Genomic DNA, 21,336 nt, shown 5'->3' on the forward strand with positions numbered 1-21,336 from the left:
TATTACTGATGCATTCACAGGTGCTTAGGTTAATTCCATGCTGATTGTTGTGAATATTGCCAGGCTGTAAAAGTGCAGCTGTTTCTTCAAAACAGCTTTAGGTAAATGCTCAGGAGTACTATGTCTGGATTTTACATTTGTTCGGCTTCTAACTTTTTAAGGAACCTCCATGCTGTTTGTCTTAGTTATTTTTTCCTGCTGCTGAGATCAAATATCTAGACAAGAGCAGCTTAAGGGTTTCTTTTGAATCACACAACTCAAGAGTACAGCCCATGGCTGCCATCACTGCAGCAGGGGCTTGAAGGGATCCAGAATCAGGAAGCAGAGGATGATTGAAGCAGCTAGCCTTCTCCTTTGTATGCTGCCCAGCACTCACTCAAGCCCCAGGAATAGTTTGTCCACTTTTAGGGTGGTCTTCCCCCATCCTCTGTTAAACTAATCAACGTATTCCCCAGAGCATGGCCAGAATCCAAATGAATCAAGATCGTCGCTCACAGGTATTCTTGTCTCCTCAGTGATGCTGACCCTGGCAACTCCTAATTGGGTGTGTGGGGGTTGGGGAGTGTGCAATGATGTGTGTGTGTGGGGGGGGGATGTATGTATGTTGGTGTTATACACATATACATGTTTATGTGTGAGGGTGTACACACATGCACACACAAAGGCCAGAAGGCACAATAAGAGTTCTTTCTCTATTGCCCTCCACCTTGTTTTTGAGACAAGATTCCCTACTGATGTGGAACTTTTGGTTCAGTTAGACCGGCATGCCAACAAGACCTGGGATGCCCCTGTCCCTGCTTCCCTAGGTTCAAGATTCCTGATGTGGGACAGTGCACACTGACTTCCTAATGTTTGCCCTAGGGATCAAACTTGGGGCCTCACATTTTCACTGGTACAGCAAGTACTTTACCAACCAAGCCACCTCCCAACCCCACCCCATACTGTTTTGCATAAAGAGCACAAGGAAGGGTTCCTTTCTCCTACATCCTCCACAGCATTTACCAGGCGACAGGTATCTCATTGTGGTTTTAATGTGCATTTTCTTTGTTGACACTGGACTTTTTTTCAAATACCTGTTGGACCTTTGCATGTCTGTTTTTGAGAGATATCTGCTCAGAATCTTTTTCTGTCTTTAGACTGGGTTATTCTTTTTCTTGCTGTTGAGTTTTTCAAGTACCAGATATTGATATATATTCTAGATTAATTTCTTATATCCATAGTTTATGGCCATTGTCCTCATTTTATATGTTGTCCATTCGTTTCATTGATTGTTTCCTTTGCTGTGCAAGATGTTTTTAGTTTGAAATTCCATTTGTCATATTTACTATTGTTAATGTCTGTGCTGGAGGATCATATCCATCGATATAGATAGATAGATAGATAGATAGATAGATAGATAGATAGATGCATGTATTTATGTGTAATATGATCTTCCTCAAACTAGTATCATGGAACGTCTCTCATGGTTCTTGTTGTTTCTTTCATTTGTGTTTTAGTACTTTTTTATCTTTTCAGGTCTTACGTTTGCCCCACCTGTTTTGAGTTGCTTTGTGTATATAGTGTGAGGTACAAGTGTAAATCATAAAAATCTTCTATTTGTAAGTACTCTGAAAGCCTCATTTTAACTTATCACATCTGAAAGAAATCTAGATCGTAGGGCTTTGAGGTATACATGTATGGGGAATGCAATTCCCTAATGATAGAAGTACTAGCAATAGCTTTCGTATTCTACTAAGTGCTATAAATGTTTTTTACTAGTTTAGTTTATGTTTGTACTCTATTCATTCCAATTTGATTGAAATTAGAAAAAAAAATAGTGTTAGGGCTTTTTTTTGTAAAATATTCACAAAAAAATTTAAGTTCATCTTTATGAAGCATTGATTATTAATATCTTTATGGTTATTGTTAAACTTGCTATAGGAATTTCTAGTACAGGTTTTATGGTTGTTTTCGATCTTTTTAATGGATAGCTGGGAAAGGCCAAGAAATGTGATATCTCAAAATGTTTTCCAACCTACAGGTAACATTCTTCCAGCTATATATGTAGCCTTTCAGTTTAATGAAATCTAGAATTCAAAGACAGTTTTAAGAGTGTCAGGGAAGACTTTACCAACAACATAGTTTACCTCAAAAAGAAGGAGCATATTTACAAAGGCAATGCCCTCACTAATTCCCCATCAACAGAGATAGTCTTTTCTGGTGAGTTTAGATCATATGAGGTTATATGAGTTTGCTCATCAAATTAGTAAAGCACACTGGTCCTCAGAGCTACTAGTTAGTCCTCAACCCTGGTTGCCTGTAAGAGTCAATTGCACAGCTTCTTAAAATGCTCTAGCCCTTAAGTTGGAATCCATAGTGGGCGGGGCGGGGCAGGGCAAGTGAGTGTACCAGGCAGTGGTGTGGTACAGGAATTGGACTTCGTTCACCTCAGGCTACCTAGGTGAGCTGAATACAGCTTTGGTGGTGGGAATGGAGCTCTGAGGATGAGCTTGGCATGTTCTCCTTTCCCTCCACTTCTGTAAGAACAGAGTCGGAAGTTGGGTCTTTCTGTTTGTTTCTTTGCTTGTTTGAGTCAGGGCCTCACTGTGCAGCCCTGCCTGGTTTGGAAGTCCCTATGTAAGCCAGGCTGGTCTCAAACTTGAGGAGATCTGCCTGCCTCTACCTCCAGAGTGCTGGCATTGACAATGTGTACCATCCCATCTAGTTATGCACCATGAAACCCAGGATACACTTTGTTGTTGTTTTGCTTTTTAAAGCTGAAGATACACATAGCACCACCCACATTAACAATTCCCCAGCAAAGTTTGTATGTCTAAATTTAATAGTATGGAGAACCCATATTGTACAAGGATATATGAGTAAGGTGGGTTTCTCTATCCCTTTTGCCCGTAAAGAGTTTCCTTATGTGTCTCTGTAAGGGTAAAAGAAGCCATTAAGACCCACTTTCATCACATTCCAGCTCTTAAGGAAATGTATGCAATTAAGAAAATATAAAATAGCATGATTTTTACATATGCTATGCTCTAGGCTTAAGACTTTTGAAGAATGTTAACATAACACAATGAATTTTAATGATTATTGCTTATACTGCCTTTTTTAAAAAATGTTTGCCTTTTAACATGTTTCTTATTAGAGAAGAATGAAATTCTTTGGTTCCTAATTAGAGCTGGCTATAATGGGATGGTAGGCCTGTGCCATTTAAGAAGGGCTCAGCTGACACTTAGGCTCAGAGAAAGGGCTAGTCTATGAGCTGTTTGGCAGCAGTTTGGTCTGTAAAATTAAAAAGTCCTCATTAACAGAGCTATTATTGAACTATCACTCTGTGAAAGCCTTGGAGATGGCTGGTCCAGACTACCTTGGCACATTGCACCCTAGAAAAAGAGGTTGTCACTGGCTGAGAGCCATACAGCCTGTCAGACCCCAACCTTATCCTGGAGTCTGTATTGTTTTGCTCTCTATGCAGAATTGTTTCTGCCATATCACCTGCGTTACCCTAGTTTCTGTTGCCAATAACACAGTGCCTCAGACTGGGTAACTTATAAAGAAGAATGGTCTATTTGGGCTGTAGTTATTGAGGCATAAGGTTTAAAGCCTACATCTTGTGATAGCCTCCTGCTTATGGTCTCCAGGTGCTGGGAGGCATAGGACATACACTGATAGAGTCTCTCCTGTCTCTCCTTCATGAAGTCACTGGGATTCCAGCATGCTGAGTAACACTATAATTCAGTGGTTCTCAACCTGTGGGTCAGGACCTCTTGGGGGAACTAATGTTCTAATTCTCATCATCCTCTGAAAGATCCCATCTCTAAACACCACAGTCAGCTGAGGTTTCTACCTCCTTAATACCTCATGCTGGGGACTGCATTTCCATACAGAGAGTCCTAGGGGACACATACAGCATCCTCAACTATACCATCACCCAGATTCGTGTTTCCAGTGTGATAGTCAGTCCAAATGTAAGCTGAGTTCTTTGGGGAAAAAGTTATGTATAGTCTGCCACTAAGTATTCCTCGGCTACCTTAGAGCCTTCTGTCCAGGTGGAAGCACACAGGTGTAGGGCTTCCACAGATGAACTTGAGGAGACTACAGTTCAGTTTCTATCAAATAGCCACCAGCTCGTAAGCGTTCACCACATACAGACACCTGTGCTCCTGCTGTCCCAGATCTCTTCATGGTAATAAAGGGGAATGCAGTCCCCACAATAACCCCATGAAGTCCCATTTCAAGCATCTTGGACATGAAGAAAGGAAATAGTTCACATGGGCATGTGGTTAGCAAGCAGAATTCAAATCCCACCATACTCAACTCATCCTTCTCCAGGAGTCCCGCTCTGAGCCAGTACTCAGCACTGGACTTGTGCCCAGTGCCTTCCACATGAAGGGAGCCACCATCCCGAAGGGTTCAGAACCACTTACCTCTGTCTGGGAGTCACTCCTGGCACCAGTATGGTCGCTTCCTTCAGCCAGTCAGCATTCTTAGACTTCAAGATACCCAGTCTCTGGAGTCCTTTAGTCAGATCTGCAGCAGAATTTGTGTTTCTCCTTTGCTCCACAGGAAAAGTAGGCCTGGCCTTTGGGAGGGTCACCTGCCAGTTCCAATGGGTCCCACTTCAGGAATCAGGGTGTATGCCTCAAATTCTGCTGGGTAATGAAACTACTTTTTTTTTCTTTTAGTTTCATTATTAGTTCTTTTTGACTACATTTTCTGTAGCCTTACATTTCTGTTATTAGTTGACCAATTTACAAAAGTGAATTCTTAGTTCATGGCTCTAATGCTGACGTCTTGCTATTGTCTCGAATAGAAGGGCTTTGTGTTGGGAGGGACCTCGGCAGTACTGGCAATGGGCAATTATTGGGCGCTCCCTGCAGCTCTTCCTCCTGACAGAGACATGAGTCTCTGAGATCTTGCAAAGCAGACTGTAGAAACGCGAATAATTCTGTCTTTTGTAGATTGCTGCCAAGTTGTTACTTATGAGGATTGAGATGAAATATCTTGATTAACTTACTTTAATTTAAGATGGGTTTTATGTTAGGTATTTTATAATAGCTATCAGGTGAGATTTTGCCAGTCAGATCAACTCTGCCTATGAAGAGTTTCACTGCCATGCTTTAAAATGTATGGACGGTGAATAAAAAGGAACCTAGAAGGTTTTAGCAGCCACGTCACTGAAGTCTGTGGCGAATTCTTCTGCAGCCTGACTTTGCAGTCAACCAAGCCTGGAATACCAGTGGTCTTCACCTGTGGACAGACACTGCAGGACTGATGGGGGTTTGTGCACAGGGAGTTATTTACCCTGGTGCATGTGAGGAGCATGCCTAAGGTGGGAGGTCCAGGGCACCTGGAACATTTCCCCCTCCTTTTCCTTTCCCCTCTTCCCTGATCTTTTAGGATACACAGGCGCGAGGCTCACCATACTCTTCAAGTCCTTGCTGTCCCGGTTTTTCCAGAAGGAACCACATTGCAGAGAAGCAAAGTCACCTGTCCCCTTTAGCCAAGGTCACACAGAGGGCAAATTCAGCAGTCTCTCCCATCACTTCAGCCGTTGCTGCATTTTGCTTTCCAGTCAAGTTCTGACTGAAGAGAGGGGCACTCTCAGGTCAGCTGAAGCTCCTTCCAGTTTTCCAGTAACGTAAGGAAGTACTGCCTCATCTTTGCCGTTATCCTTCTCAAGCGGCCTCACCACCCAATCCATCCCAGAGCTGAGCTAACCCATAGCCTATGTGTGGAAGAACCAAGAGCAGCTTCGCTAACTGGGAACCTGTCTGCGGTCTGTCCCCAAGGCTCCCTCTGCAGTCAGTATTTCCACATCACTTAGAGCCGCTAATGAGTGAACGAACGTCTGCATTTTCCAAGTGTCTTGATATTTACAAGTCTCATATTTTACCATAGGAAATGGCTTCAACAAGCATATTCATGTGTTGACAGTCCTAATTAATACAAGTAATTAGCCCTGACAGTAGAACTGCGGGAAAAAAAGACCCATTCATAAATTTGTTCTTCTGTTACTCTGCTCCAGACCTAATTGCAGTCTAGTCTTTAATCATTTCTATGTATGGGCAAAGGGCCATCTTACTGAATTCTTTCACCTTTGCTTCTAGTAAGAGAATTTTATCAAAATTAGCATATGGTTGGAAATTAATCCTTCCTCTATGCAGGAGCTGGTGAAGACCAGAGATGCTAATCTTTCTTGAGAGAAATGAGCAAGATGACAGAGGATGAAGGATGAACGGGAAGGAGGGAGGGAGGGGGGAGGGAAGGCATCCAGTGTATGTTGACTATACCCTAGAGGCCCTGAGCCCTTTATGAACATCCCTGAGAACATGGAACCCCGTAGGAAGTGCCTCCACCTCCCCCCTGCGGACTCAGACTGACCCTTTACTGTACTCATTCATTCTGGGAGCGGGCTGAGGGAGCCCATTCCCCTCACTGTCCCATCTCCTCAGGAAATTCTCTTGTTGTCTCCTCCTTGGCGCCTTCATCTCAAGACAGATCTCCTTCTGGAGGGTGGGGGAGGGGCAGACCCACGGGGTGGGGGTGGGGCACTGTTTTCCGGCTTCCATACTTTTAATTCACATTCACTTCCCGGAAGAACTGGCCTGCTGCTGCCACTATGAATGCTCCATGCCGGCAGGAAGCAGCTGCCTCTAATGAAGGGCATTTACGTTCCTACTGTCTAAGTCTTGCCCAGGCCTAGGGCCTCCTCCGTTCCTGGACTTACCTTATGAGGCTAATCTGCCCCCTTCCCAATCCTTCCTACCCCTCCCTGCCGTCCTAATGCCAGGTGCTCCCGCCTTCCTCACGGTGTCCTGGCCTCCCTGCATGTTCTCTTCTGCGTGCTCTCTGTCTCGTCCACCTCTGAGTACCTGCTCTCCTAAAGGCTGCCTTCTTGGCCCTCTTTTCTTCTCCCAAAGCTTTAGTTACTATGTGAAGGCCAGTAACTTCCACAGTTATCTCCCCAGTGCAGATCTCTTCAGGAGCTTCTGGAATTACATATAACCCTACCCCAGGACATCTCAGAAGCTGCTGTACAAAACTGGAATTGGAACTCTTTCCCAGCTCTCCAGCCTATCCACATAATGTCACACCTGGCTGCGGGCAGTAGCTGGGTACTCCTGATGTGTCCCCAAAGGTTCTGGTGCTGCCACTTCTTGTCACCTCCAATAGAGCTGCCATTACTCAGACCGAATGCTGAGTTGCAAGTGGAGTGATAAGAAGCCCCATCACACAAGCTTTGCGGCTTGGTTCCTAAAGGGGGTGGGCACCCTTAGAGCACCCACCTCCCAAACGGATTGCAGGGGCTGCTGAGCCGACATGACCTGCAGAGTGGCACGGTGGGTGGAACGGTCCCTCCAGAAGCTACTCCACCCAGAAGCTCTGAGAGTGACTTTATGTGCAACAAATATCTTTGCAAATACAGCGAAGGCTCTTGAGGCATTATCATCCTGGGCTGCTGTAGACCTTACCTCCTATGACAAGTGTCCCGATAAAAGAGAGGAACAGTGAAGACAGTCAGAGAAGCATGGTCTCATGGAGAGAGAGGTGAGGCTGGCGGGGGGGTGGGCAAAAGGCCAGGAATCCCAAGGACTCTCAGTGCCCTAGAAACGTGTTAGATTCTCTCTGCACCTCCTGGGGGATCCAATCCAACAGACGACCTGAGTTTGGACTTGTAGCTTCCAAATGGGAAGGGAAATACATTTCTATCATTTGCACATTCTGCACTTGTCATCATTTGTTGGGGCAGTCCTAGGAAGTGGGTACAGCCATCAAGAGCAGAAGCAGAAAGGCCACTTCGTAGTCCACAGTAGAAATCAGAAGATAAGATGGGGTGCTCCCCACCTGGCGACAGAAGAGGAGGTGCCAAGGGCTCTCCTTCTGGATGGACTGGGGAGCAGAGCCTAAGGACTTTGAGACAGTGCTTGAAGTGTAGAATGCCTAAGGTATTGGACCAAAACCACTGACAGGTTAGAATGTCATCATTAACATGTGCATGGACCTGGAACAGGTCTGAAGGGGGAGGTGATGTTGGATTTATATACCCTGAGGGGCAATAACTTTAATGAACCATTTCAAAAGACAGTTCATCACTGGTTCATTATGGGATTTCCATGTTTGTCTCTTGATCCATCTCTCACAGGCTCTGAATTCCCCAGTCCTCCTAACCTGAGCCTGGTTAAAGAATAAAAAGAAGACACACAATGGCCAGCATGGCCCCATTTCTACTTCCAGCTTTCCATGCTTTGTTTTGGAGAGAAACTCACTAGGGCTGAATCAGGAAATCGATGCTGCTGGATCTTGTGGGTGAGGAGCCGGTGACCACAGTGGCGCCATCTTTAGGCTGACTTTTCTGGGCTCTTCAACAGACAGCTTTTTCTGCTTGCAGTACCTACCTGCCCATGGAAGGGATTCCCCTGGGGTGGGGGTGGGGCCCCTCTGTAGCTCAGCTTTCTGCCCTGAGGGGTATTTGGATCTCTACTATCCAATAGGGTAGCCAGAAGTGCTAAGCCGCTAAGCCCTGAGAATATATTTCATACAACTGGAAAACAGATTATGTGTGTGTGTGTGTGTGTGTTAAAGATCATTTAAATGTACAAAGCCCTGGTGCCTAGTAGCCATGATAAAGTATAGATCTAGAGCATTGGCTCTCAAAGTGTGACCCAGGAATTTGCTGGGTATGTAAACTTTTGGATATGTACACTCTGGCTCAGACCTGCTCAGCCGAAAGCTCTTCCAGGGTTTCCAAAGCTCTGTGACCTAGTCTGGAATCCACACCATCATTTAAGAACCATTGCTAGGCCCCACCCTGAGCTACTGATGTGGTGGGTCTGTCTGGAGCCTGGTAATATGCTTATCCACTCATCTGGGAGTTGCTCTGGGAACCAGAAGGTGGACCCAGTCCCTGTGAGAGGGCCCCGAGCCCCAAGAGTATATATATGCCATAAATGCCACATAATAGATGTGTGAGTCAGTATGTCCCCAGCGTACTTTCTATGAAACCTTTTCAATGTTATCTCATGATCTTGTAACACAGGGGTTCCTAAATGCCTGTTGAGTTAGTAAAAAGCTTTGTATAAATCAAATGTCTGGAGTGGAAAGTTCTTACCTCACCTAAAACTTTCTACGTGACTTGACCCCAGCAGCTCTTACAATTTACTATATTCAATTTCCACTTTTCTGATCCATAATATGGCAGCTTGCTGAAGACATCATTAGAAGTCATTATTCTGTAGCTTAGTAAATAAATGTGTTATAATGGTAAAAAAAAAAAAAAAAAAGGCGATTTTTTTTTTAAGTTAGATATGGGTGCAGCCTGTGCCAATGCAGCACTTGGCAATGTGTATGTAGAAGGTTTGGGGTAGTCACAATCACAGGAACCAAAGGTAAAGAGAGATATGGTCACTGGTCAGGACCTGGGGCCTAGTGCTGTTAAATATTCTCCCTTTAGAGGACTGCCCTGTGCCACAAAGAGAAGCAATAACCTATTCATAGCTGACATTAATAGCTTCTTAGTGACATGACTTCTGGGCCTGTGATTCACATTGGCTGGGGCTTATTTCTCATGAGTGTTCTATATGAGGTTTGCTGATCTTTCGGAACCACTCCCCACTATCTTGTCTTGCTCTTATATAATGTGATTTAATTCTTCTGGGACATACCTATTCATATGCAAGACTAAATACTGTGAATTTACAAGAGCATCAGAGGTGTAAGCCTGCCTACAAAAAAAAAATTCCAGTTCCAGCAATAAGCTAGGAACATTATAAGAATGAAATAAACAATAGGAACCAGAGGGGAACAGTATCTAGTGTGTCAGTCAAAGATCAACCAGGAAACAGAGCTGGTGGGAGATGGTATGGAGAGTTACTGCACGGAACTGGAGTCCGTGCATTTGTGGGAGCTGAGCAGGCAAGTCCAAATTCCATAGGGTAGACCACCCTGAAGGGAAGGCCGGAGTTCTTAGGCATGGCTGAAGATTGAGGCTGTGATATAATTTCTTCTGCTGCTGCTCTTGGGCCTATTATTGACTGATCCCATTGACTCAGGCCCATCTAGATGGCCTAGGATAATCTCTTTAAGGTCAACTAGTTGTGGACTTCAAACACTCCATCAGATACCTGCACAGAAGCACCCTGATTGTGGTTTGTTCTGGTCCTTGAAGAATGGCAGAGTTATCAGCGGAAAGGAGACATTCTAGACAGCTTGATGCCTAAAAACTAACCAAAGCAAACAATGAGAAATGCCTGGGCAGGAAAGGACAGCAGGTGTCTGGACCGGCTGGTTTTGCTATGTAGCCTTTCTCTGACCTTCAGTTCTCCGTTTTGTCATCTAAAGAAACTGGTTCAGCAGTTATTACACCTTCTCACCAAGAAACAGTAAGATGATGTTTTATGGGCAATGACATTGGTGATGCTGTATTGGTGTGAGCTGGAGTTCAGATGATGGAGAAAAGGCTGGTGGGAAAACAGAGCTTTGTCTAAAGTCTTCAGTCAAGGAAGGAAACATGAGCTAGCATGCTCTTGATTGATAGTAGTTTCTAATGACTAAAAGTGAATGAGAAACCTATGAATCAGTCTATATCCAATCATTGCATAGCCATTTGCTTTGGGCCTAAGCCAAGGCACATTTCCCTTTTAATACAGAAGTAAGCAAGCTATATTCTTAATATTATAAAGTTTTGAACCCTTTGCCTAAATATAAGGAGTGCTCCAAGTTTAGGTAATGCCTGCTGTGACCAGCAGTCACCAAACAAAGCACCTGTAAAGACTTGGTAGGCTGAGAACAGGCCGATGTCTTTCTCCCCGGGCTGTGCCCTACCAGCCGAGCTGACTCTGCCAAGCGAGTCTCTCCCCTAGTTTGCAAAGCTGTATGTATTTTGAAGGCAATTTAATCCATGTGTTCCTGAATCACTTTTGGCCAAGTTCTTAAGCAGTTATTTTATAAATGTGGTTTCATGTTTGAAGTCTCTGAAATGTATTTTTAGTAGATTTTCATCCTTCGCAAAGCTAACTTTTTTTCTTAGTTTGTTTTCTTATGTGTCACACTGTGCATCATCTCCACACATCTCACAGTGAAGGCACAAGAGAAAGCTTGGGCCCGCAAGCCTAGTGTACTGACACGGCTCGGCACTCTGAAGCAGCTGGTGTTTGCAGGACTGTTAACCCTGATCAACTTTGTATGCTATGGCCCAGGCTACTTCTCACCCAGCCACATCACCTTCCCAGCTGTCTCCCACCCTGCTCCCCACATGGGCACCACGGAAAGGACTCGGGGAAAGGGAGAAAAGAGCAAGAATGAAATCAAATTACCTCCTAAGGCCTATTTCTATGCCTTGTCATGTGATCCTTTCTTTTGAGAATTGAGTTCATTTTCCTCTTTCACCTAGTGCCATTGCCAGCCAGGAGGATTAAAGGGTTTGATAGAATGTCTACAAAAGAGAGAAATAGAATTGAATTAGGAGCAATCTCTGGCTTCTTACTCCCAGAGCAAATAGAAAGTGCGATCTACTTGGCTGAAGCTAATTGAAAAGTGGTTTCTTCTTTTAACCAAAAGAAGTTTTAAAAAGAAAGTCTTTGGATCCCCATGATATGGGCTTTGCCTGTGCATCTAGGTGAGGCCTTGTACATCAAGAACACTGCTGACTACATAGGGCAATAAAGCAGCCATGTTTGGGGCAGGACTGAGATCTGCATCAACCCTGACTGCCTGTGCAGGGCATGCAGGTACCTCTGTGAGAGGCATTTGCTACCTGCAGGACTGACACTTTCTCCTCGGGCTCTGCTGGCCTCTGGAGTATTTTCTCATCTACTTTTAGGTGTTTGTCCTTAAACCTTTCCTGAGTGCTACATAGTTGTGGCTTTGTTTAGGGTTGTTTTATGAGGAAATTGAGACATACTTTCTTGGAAATGTTGTGAGGCAGTCATGGCTGTTGGCAAGCACCAGTCTCCAGTAGACTGTAATCTCCATGAGCGTTATAGAAGCACTGCCCAACACATGCAACCTTTGAAGGTCTTTGTGGACTTTGGGAGGCCCACTCCATGTCATTTCTACTATACTAAAACATAGCAATCCCTTCCTTAGTCTTTTTTGTTGTTGTTGTTGTTTTTGTTACATTTATTGACTTGTGTGTCTAGAAATTCATTGTATTTTCCAGGATAATGGAATACAGGTTATTGATGTAGCCGCTCCTTTAAACTATTCTGAATTTCTTCGGTGTTGTGAGTTTTTTTTGGATTGTTTATGATCTTGTTCATTTGGGTCCTCTTTTTCTTTGTTTTGGTTATCTGCACCAAGCCAAGAACATGTTGTTTATCTTCTCAAAAATCAGCTTTTAGATTCATTGATTCTTTGTGTTGTGTTCTATGTTTCCAGTTCACTGATTTTTGCCTTAATTTTTATTATTTCTTGCTGTCAACTGGGTTTGGATTTGGTTTGTCTTTGTTTTTCCAACTTTTGAGTTGTATCATTAAGCCTTTTATATGTGTTCTCTCTGATCCATCCTTAGTCTTTAAAAACAAATTATAGAATACAAATATATGTAACCATATGTATAATTGAGTTGTAAATTGTTGAAATGATGCTTTTCATATGCATTTAATTAAACACATTTTTTTCATAGTTTCTTTATTTGGAGCCAACTAATTATTATAGGCCTAGAGCATTTTTACAGGCTTTTCAAAAACCCATAGTTCCCCAACACTGTCCCTGTAGTGGCTAAAGCCACCTCTTGCTCTTTTGTTCCTTCCCATTTCCCTCACCCTGTGACAGAACCTAGGCAAGTGCTTAATAACTATTGTTGGAGGATCAAGTACTTAAAGTAAGGAATACAAGAATCAACAAACAAGAGAAAAGCTGGAACATGATGTCTAGCACTGATGTATGTCTAGCCTTCAGAGCATCTAGCTTCCCTTTTATTTTACAGTCATTGAGGAGCCAATAGGACATTCCACAAACTGCCAGTTCAAAATGTAATGGGGAGTTGCCTGGTCCACACCTGCAATCCCATCACTCAGGACGCTGAGGCAGGAAGATCACAAGTTTCAGACACAGAGACCCTGTCTGAACAACCATTGTATTTCCGTGTTTCTCTCATTGTTCTCTCTCAAACCATCGAGAGATCAGACTGCAGGATTTGGGGGAGCTCTTGTTTATATGATGCAAAAGCTACTTTCCAGTCACAGCCAACTCTTTCTCCCTGCCTTGTTGCTATAGCTCACTCTTATTTTCCTTACACTCATGGAAATAAATGTGACTTGGTAATATTTGAATATTCAAATAACTTCCTTGGCAGAAGCAAGGAGACACTTTTTTGCCCATTTCTCTGTTTGATTTACAATTCTAAGTTTTTCATGGAATGTGACTTACTTTTGAAAACTCCAAAGGAAAATCTCTCTGGCCTTTCTTCAGAGTTATAGGATGGGACTATGGTGGAAAGACAAAGGAAATGCCCATTGCTTATGAAAGAAGAAAACAAAGAGGTGAATTGTGAGGAAGGAAGAGAAGCATGGATACCCGAAGTGGAAGACCCATCCTTTCCATCCTCAACATCATTTCACCCCTAGAAGGAGGTCTATGTTTGGAAAGGACACTGGTTGCTATTCTGAGCCTCTGTGGATGGCGAAACTCAAAGCCTGCAGGCTGCTTCATGGTCCTGAGTTTTTGGATCAAGGCAGGTGTTGGAAATAAGGGGACTTTCCCTACCTTCATGAAAATTCTTTGGGATTCAGCCATTCCACACATCTTTATTGAAGACCCGCAGCAGTAACACCCACAAGTAAGGCAAACTGTCCCTCGGAGCCCCATGGTCTGTCTGCTCTTACTGGGTTCAACTCTTATTGCTAGATAATGTAATCTTATGGGACTGCTGAAACATTACATGGCACCTGAAAGTGTGTGTTCATAAAACAGGCCCCAGATGACCTTTTTATATACGTATCTGGACCATTTGATTAGTGTATCCCAAAGTGTGTCTTCCCCCGGGAGAGATGGAGATCTTCCTAGAATCAGTCAGAGGCAGCAATTATTCTAGAGAATCATTGAGATGATTCTTGTACTAGAGATGCTGGTGGCCATTGTGGGTGAGTGGCAGGGGAGAGGCCTGGATCCACTAACAGAACACATTGGAAAGGTGACATTTTTCTAAGTTTGCTTTGTAGTCTGTCTTATCCTTTACTTCAGCATTAACTCAAAACTGTCCGCATTTGAAGATTGATGCTTGTTTATTGATGCTCTACCCATATAGGACTGTTTCATCAAATGGTTCTAGGACATAACTGCTCACATTCACTCTCTCCCTACCCAACTCCCATCAGCAGGGACTTTGTATGTCTGAGTTGTTTTCTTGCAGAGATTTTCATTCTTTCATTGGCTGTCATTCATAGTTACCATCTAAATGAGTAACAGCCCTATGGGAAGAGCCTTGACTTGCCTCCATCACTGACAGACTTGGCTGACCATACTTTCTTGCAATATTTCTCAGAGCCAGAGTGAATAACTATAGACCAATGAGTAAGCATATTCCATCTTAAGTCTGTGGCTTTGCCTATTTATCCAACCAGCTGTCTACCCCTAGGAGTTTCCATTCAGCTTCTCTGTCTCACCTGTAGTAGAAGGGCCTGTCTATTTGAGGAGACAGAGGGGTCTGGAGCCCTGACTTGTGTAGTTGGATGTTTTTCTCTGAGTGTATGGATTTAAGCATACTTTGCTGTCAAATGAAAGAGTAAAATTTGGTGTGGGATAACCTAAGCCGTTTGCTCATGTGAATCAGCAAAAAAAAAAAAAAAATCAGTTGATTGATCGAAAGTTAACTGCCTGCCAGCTATACTTATGTTATTTTTAACCTGACCTCAGAGGGAAGTCACTGTTCTAACAGGCTATGGGCCACATGAGCAAGACTGCACTGTCCATCGTAGTGACCCCCTTGTCTTCAATGCCTGTTGAGCACATGCTGTTAAAGGTGGTGGATGAAGACACATTACTGTAGACCATGGGGCTAAGGGAGCTGGTTCCACTTCAAACACCGACAGAGCAACCCATGTTAATTCTTAACCTCTGACTCCATTTTAGCATCTGTAAGACAAAGATGTGCCTAGCAGTTCACCGAGCTCCAAATTGTACATGCATCTTAATACTGATCTTAGTGAATGGGTCACATAGCTTTGAATGGTGTTCTCGTCTCTGAGAATGGTTAGAGCTATTACCCATCATCTCTCAGATACCCTGTATCCCCTGGTCGTACTTAAACTTAGAGGTGCCCACCCCCACCCCTATGGTACTCCAGGCAGAGAAAAATGAGGATGCCTACTCAGCAACTTTGTGGATCCAACACGAGGCTGGCTTCAGTTGCTTTGACGTGCAGTGTGCAGCACTGTGACAGTTTGTGACACACTGTCAAGGTTTATGATCCTTGACCACCTCATACTCCCCTCTGCCTTTCCCTCTGGGTCCATCTGGGTTGTGTTAGACACTGATGTGCTTTGTCCAAGAGGAAGGAAAACAAAACAAGCAATTGAATTCACGTATTGGGTTATTATCTCATTTGGAAGGGAGGAGAGGGGTCAGAAGTACCCACTCCTGCCTAGGTGTGCCTATCAGCGCCACAGGCAAAGGGCAAAGTCGGGCCCATTGCAGGCACCTGACATGTAAGCCAGCTGGGCCCAGAAGCATGGAGACAGTGCCAATCCTCAACCATGATTCTGCTGTCACGATCCTGTCCCACCTTGTAGTACTTTATGCATGAAACCTGAGGCTTTATTTTCGTGTACACCACTTGTCCTCTTGAAGGTTCATCCTCTTTTTTTAAGACACCTCAAGCAAGGCCATGGTGGGAGACCCGGTGCTTGGTACAAGACATGGGAACCTGCACTACTATCTGGTTGTGATAAGTCTGGCTCCTGGATTTCTGTGGTTACATGGCTCTATAGCTTTGTGTTCAGAATGAGCCTCTGGGGTCAGTAACCATCACCGGGACTCATATATGTGGCGTCTGGGCTCTGCCTGTGGCTTACTCTGTATTCATTTTGCTTTGCACTCAGTGTGATCTTGCTTCCGTGATCGCCTCCACCTCTGCCCCTGCAAACAAGAATGTAAAGTGTGTTTGCTTTGTTCTCCAGCTTTACCCACCCCCTATGTAGCCAAAATAGCTGACTGGAATTCATGAGAAAGTTGTCTTCAGATGTTTGTAATCCTGAAGAATCCCCTTCTGTTTTTTATAATAAAGTCACTCGGATGATGGTGCTTTGTGTTGGAAAGGATAGCCTGGCTCACAGAGAGTGTCTGTTACATTGCAGTACATTATGTGTAATTTGTAACCTGCGCCAGGAGCAATGGTGACCCTTGAGACACTGCCCTAGCCCTACAGCATAATTAACAGGATCAAACACAGCACTAGGGGTGCGGGGGGGGGGGGGCACACAATGGTTGTCATCTGAGGTAAAAGCAAGGAAAAGCTCATAAAAGCAGTGCACCCCAAACTATATAAAGAGCACCCCCTCTCAGGCCAAGATGCACCATTGCATTCACTGCTCACTGATGAAGCCTTTGAGGTTTACCAGCTCGTAATTGGCACCAGGAATCGCCCTGCTGCTCTGAAGTTTTACATCTTGCCTTTAAAGTTACCAGTTGTACTCTTTTGCTGTGTTCCTCCAATAACACCATTGTAAACACGAGGGCTTTGCATTTTAGCATAAATTTGAACAATGTGTTTTGAAAAGAGTTCACCACATCAAAGCCAGGCTGTTTGGGCATGTTTTACAAATTCTTTTCTCTATAGTATTTAAAGCTACAAATGACTCATAGACTCACATTCCATTTCCATCAGTCATACTGGCACAGCTCCTCACTGGGGCTTTACTGCCCTTCGTTTTTGTGCCCTAAATCTTGAAAGCAGGTGTGGGCCTCCAGCCAAGTCAGATGCCCTTGCCTGCTGCCTTCAGATCCAACGGAAATCTTGGAGAACGTTGCATTTGCAGGAATAGACCCTTTACTTCGTGTTTTGTTCCTGTTTTCTTTCTTGAGAAAAGGTCTGACCATGTCACTCTGGCTGGGCGAGAACTCAGTCCATAGGCCAGGCTGATCTGGAACTCACAGAGCTCTGCCTGTTTCCAAGTACTGGGGTTAAATGTATACACCACCATGGCTGGCCTCGTTTTCTTTTGTTAACTCAAATGTTCTCTATATCAATTTACTTTCTTTTCTCCATGCACCCTCCTAGCTTTGTACTTAATATGAGTAAGATTCGTCTGAGCCACCACTGGTCAGAGCTAGGGGAGTTCCAGGAAAGGAGCCTTGTGCTCCTGATTTTGAAAACAACATGGTGGGATGGACGAACACTGGGCTGAAATCTGACTGCGCATCAGGGCTATGAGCTCCATCTGACTGTGCATCAGGGCTATGAGCTCCCGTATTAGAATCGCAGGCTTTGGTGCTGCTGAGGTAGAGGACACACATCAGGGGTGTGAAAGACCTTGGCTCACGTGACTGGCTGAATGGTGGAGGCATAGGAAAGAGAGCATCTTGGAAAGGGGGTGATTGGTGAGCAGTCACACTCTCATGGATTTCCTTCCGGTTGTGTTCCAGACTCCTTTACTTCACTTGGTCTTCAGAATACAGCTGTGTATTCTCTAGATTTCTGCATGGTACAAATGAGAAAGATGAGGATCAACACAAGAACTTGTCTGAAAGCAAAACTAAAGGGGAAGCTTCTGTTTAAACTCATCTGTAGCACCACGCTCAGTGTGTGGTCCCCACCACAGCTGAGAGGCAACAGAGCAACTTCCAGTGCCTACTTCAGGTTTGGCCAGTGATCTTCAGATTCCACAGGGTGAGATGGCTTGAAGAACAAAACCTACATAGGCTGCCGAGGGGGTTGGGGCACTGGGACACCTCTCAGCTTGTGGTGGAAACGTGTCCCCTTTCTGGAATTCAGCTTTCCTGCTCTGAAATTCTGTGACCTTTATGATCACCTGGATACTACTAACAGACTGTCCTTTTTACACTCTAGCCAACTTTTTATTTTTAGTTTTAAATGGGACCTTATGTAGACCAGGCTGACCTTGGGCTTATTGCTCTCCAGACAGGGCTGACCTTAACCTCCTGCCTCTGTTTCCCGGATGCTGGGGTTAAGCATGCACCATCATTCCTCATAAACTTTATCAAATCTTTTTTATTTTTCCTCTTGAAACTGCAGAGAGGCCTTCCAGTATCCAAACCACATATTTAGATGTTTCCAAAAATGCTCAGAGAGCAATTTGCCCCTGCCTCCCATCTACACCTTAAGCTGTCCAGGATGAGTCAGGTTCTAGCTTCTTAAGTTTACAAAGTGTGGTTCTGGTGTGTCACTTTCTGTTCATAAAGTATGCTTTACTTTTCAGATAATGGTGGACGGGTGTTTAGGAGTGACTCACTTTTACTCTTGTCAAACCTCAATAATAGAATGTCGTGCCTCAAAATCATTTTTGAGATTAACGCTGGCCAGTTTGAGGCAATTAGAGGCAGGCTATTTTAAGAGCATATAAATCTCCCTGAGAAACCCCTGGGAGGATTTGTTTGTCAAAGGTGCTATGCTTTAGTCTCAGGGCAACCTCGTCCTGTGCATGTAAATGCAGATAGAAAACATGCATACAGACACGAGTACCTTCAAGAACATGCATGTGAACAGGCATGCATGCATAGAGATACCCACAGATGCACAGGTCTAATGGTACACAAGGTCAGGATCCTGGGTAGGAGTGGGTTTATCAGACTAGAAGACCACACAGAAAGTAGACACAGAGTTAGGTTCAATGCCATCGCACTCCAAGGCACATGCTCCTTCTAGGACATTTTATCGCATCATAGAATTGCCTTTAGCCATCACAATTCCAGGCTGACTCTGACCCATATGAGAAGGGCAGAACTCTGAGTGCCAAGGACTAAGGACCAAGGCTCCTGCTTGTTTGTGTATTTCTCCAGAAGGCCTCTCAGGCTGCTTATCTCACAGCTTATCCACTTGGGAAGGAAACAGGGTTGGGGCATCCTCACCGTCCAGGTTATCCGTATGGTCTTACACTCTGAGGCTGTGAACATTGTACTTCCTGTAGAGTGCCTCCTTTGGCCAGTTGTCAGCCCACCCCACCCCATCCCGTTCCCCGTTGTCCTTGCTTTCTTTGTTGTTTTGGCCTGGCAAAGGATGTGGCCATAGGATGGAAGCTGCTTTCTTTCTTATGATGGATCTACCCTGGGCTGTCCTCCCATGGTACCCTTGGCCTAGCCCTGTGATTAACTACCCCACTGTCATGGCCAGGGTTCTACCTGCAAAAGATGGATGCCCAGAGTGGGGTTGGGGTTAGCTTTAGTGACGGCTTTGAACCTTCACCATGCTTCCCTGGTCCAGTACGGTTGTCTGGGACAATTCCCAGGTCATGGGTTAGTTCCATAACTATGCATTGGTGTCAATGCATCTGGGCATGTAGTTGTACACTGACCAGGCTTGAGGTATTTGAAAACTAGGTAGTGCAAATATTTAAGGTCTTTAAGACAGTATTCAGTACAATCCTGTGTGTGTGTGTGTGTGTATTATATATGTATCACACACATGCACATATATAAAAATTAATTAATGTTAACAAAAGAGATGCTCAGATTAGCAAAACATGCCTCTGTGCATGCTGACTAAATGAGTAGTTTAAGCCCTTGGTGAATTTATATGATTGCAGAATTTATACTATGATTGCAGTGTCAGGGGATACCAAAGAGTAGGAGGTGCACAGCTTGGTCGGAGGAAGTAGTTCACTAGGGTGTATTCTTGATAATTATGTCATAACTTGGCCCCTTCCTGCTCTTATCTGCTCTGCTTCCTGTCCACCATAAGGTAAAAGTCCCCTGCTTCACACTCTTGTTGCTACCATGTTCTGCCCAGGCATGTGGTGCCAAGCCGCCCTGCACTGAACTCTGAAGCCACGAGTCAAATGAATTCTTCCTCACTTAAATTGTTTCTGTTGGAAATGTTGCAGCAGTGAGGATCGTAACTGACACAGGTTGGAGAGGACATGTGAACCAGTTACCAGAACCACTATGATTAAACTAAACCATGTGTTGTTATTACTGCATCTAGTCTTAACCAAATCAACACAAATTGTGTGGGTTCATCCTTCTGATTTGGAGTTAGGGTTGTAAGGAGGCTACAGCCTAGAGCAGAAAGCAACACGAGGCAGATGCACAAGAGCAAAAATTAACTCTGACTTTGGAACTGGTGAGAAATCCCCACATTCTTGCCCTCTCTTATCTTTCGCTGCTGTGTTGGTCTTTCTGGGGAAAGAACTGTGAGGTGACACGGAAGCTGCTAGACGCTGACAAATAACCTGCAGACCATCCAGACAGCAAACAACCACCTAATTCTCGGTGCTGCACCCTCTGTAGAGCCCATCTGTTTCAAAATGACCCTTATTCTGCTTACAATGCTGAATGCCTGGCGGACTGGAATGTGTCCTAGTTTTTGCGTCTACATACTCCAGGTTGTCGGCCTCTGCTGCCACCTGCTGGCCAATGCAAGTACCGAGTGAAAGATGGTGTCAATGGTCACCGTAAGTCCCAGTCACAATCACACAGGAACACAGTAAAAACTGAGTGTCTGGGCTCATCAGAAACTCCACGAAATCCAAACCCAGTTCTTAGCCAGGTTCCCTAGCAAAGTCACATGCGAAAAGCAGTGAGACCATGGCACTGGGACCTCAGAGCCTGGAGCCACAGAAGGCTGGAAGGCACTCCACCACTCCGTGCTCATCCCAAGCATGAGTGACCAGGTGACAAATCTCATTTGAAATGCCCAGTCTCCCCAGTCTACCCTGGGACTCATAAAGCTTTATCCTCTTGGAACTCAAAAGAAGTTTTAATACTGGGGCTGGGAATACGGTTTCAGCAGGTATGGGGGTTTGCTGCTCTTGTGCAGGACCAAAATTCAATTTCTAGAACCCATGTTGGGCACCTCGGGACCCTTTGAAACCCCAGCTTCAGCACATCCAACACCCTCTTCTGGCCTCTACAGGTATCTGCACATACGTGAGCATACACACGGAAAGACACACACGCGCATAAATAAAATAGATAAAAATGCAAGCTTAACAAAAATCTACAGTTAAAAAAATATCTTGGCAAAAGTCTTTAACCAATTGCTTAGGGTTAGCTGCACCAGTATGCCATCCTATTGGTACCATGTGGGGCCAAAAATACACTTTATTTCTGTGGCTTTTGTCTTCTTTGTCAAAAGTTGGAACTTCAGTCTAATCAAGAGGCCAACCATCAAGAAAACCTCACTGAGGATTTCCTTTGGGTATCTGGCCAGGCAGTCAAGGTCTTAGGAAAAAA

General features: G+C 44.4%; 1 protein-coding gene across 1 annotated transcript in view; it reads left to right on the forward strand.

The window, feature by feature from the left end:
- Rhbdd1 (rhomboid domain containing 1) overlaps positions 1 to 21,336 on the forward strand; it is a 106,016-nt gene that overhangs the window by 76,219 nt on the left and 8,461 nt on the right. The window lies entirely within an intron of this gene.

This window comes from Phodopus roborovskii, unplaced genomic scaffold, assembly GCF_943737965.1.
Source record: "Phodopus roborovskii unplaced genomic scaffold, PHOROB, whole genome shotgun sequence".
NCBI classification, from domain to species: Eukaryota; Metazoa; Chordata; class Mammalia; order Rodentia; family Cricetidae; genus Phodopus; species Phodopus roborovskii.